The sequence below is a fragment of the Dioscorea cayenensis genome, chromosome 18 (assembly GCF_009730915.1).
Source record: "Dioscorea cayenensis subsp. rotundata cultivar TDr96_F1 chromosome 18, TDr96_F1_v2_PseudoChromosome.rev07_lg8_w22 25.fasta, whole genome shotgun sequence".
Classification (NCBI taxonomy): Eukaryota; Viridiplantae; Streptophyta; class Magnoliopsida; order Dioscoreales; family Dioscoreaceae; genus Dioscorea; species Dioscorea cayenensis.
In genome coordinates this window covers 9916594-9917241 of record NC_052488.1, presented here as the reverse complement: position 1 = coordinate 9917241, position 648 = coordinate 9916594, and the positions used below count along the sequence as shown (strand labels likewise).

General features: G+C 41.0%; 1 non-coding gene across 1 annotated transcript; it reads left to right on the top strand.

The window, feature by feature from the left end:
- Positions 1-335: 335 nt before the first annotated feature.
- LOC120283055 lies at positions 336-441 on the top strand. The gene has a single exon (XR_005543058.1). It is a non-coding gene; the product is annotated as a small nucleolar RNA R71 (small nucleolar RNA).
- The last annotated feature ends 207 nt before the right edge of the window (positions 442-648 follow it).

Below are 648 nucleotides of genomic sequence, written 5' to 3'. Positions count from 1 at the left end.
ATAATATCACAATCAGTCATAGGGTGTCCACCATTACAAGTCTCACATGCGATGATTGGAGCCACTCTTGGGGTCATAAACCATTAATCTTCTTGCTCATAGACTCCAGTTGAGCCACTAAAGCCATCATGGCATCTACCTCAAACTCCCTGGCTGTCTTCACTTGTTTAGCTCTTGAATTCCATTAGTAACTATTCATTGACATGTCTTCAAACAACTTCCTAGCCTCATCCAGTGTCTTGTTACTTACGGCCCCACCGGCCGCAGCATCAATGGTTTGCTTCACACTTTAATTTAATCACTAGTAAAAAGTTTGGACCTCCATCCAACCTGGTAACTTGTGTTGTGGGCATCATTTCAAAAGATCCTTGTATCTTTCCTAAGCTTCATAGAGTGTCTCACCATCTTGTTGAGTGAAAAATGCAATGTCATGTCAAAGTTTTGTTGTCCTTCCAAGTGGAAAATAGCTAGTTAGGAATAGCTTGGCCAATTGATCCTAAGTACTAACCGAAGCTCTAGGTAATGTTTGTAGCAATTCCTTAGCCCTCAACCTAAATGAAAATGGGAAGATCCTCAAACAGATAGCATCATTAGTAACCCCATTTAGCTTCAACATGCCACACACCTCTAAGAAAGTACTCAAGTGAG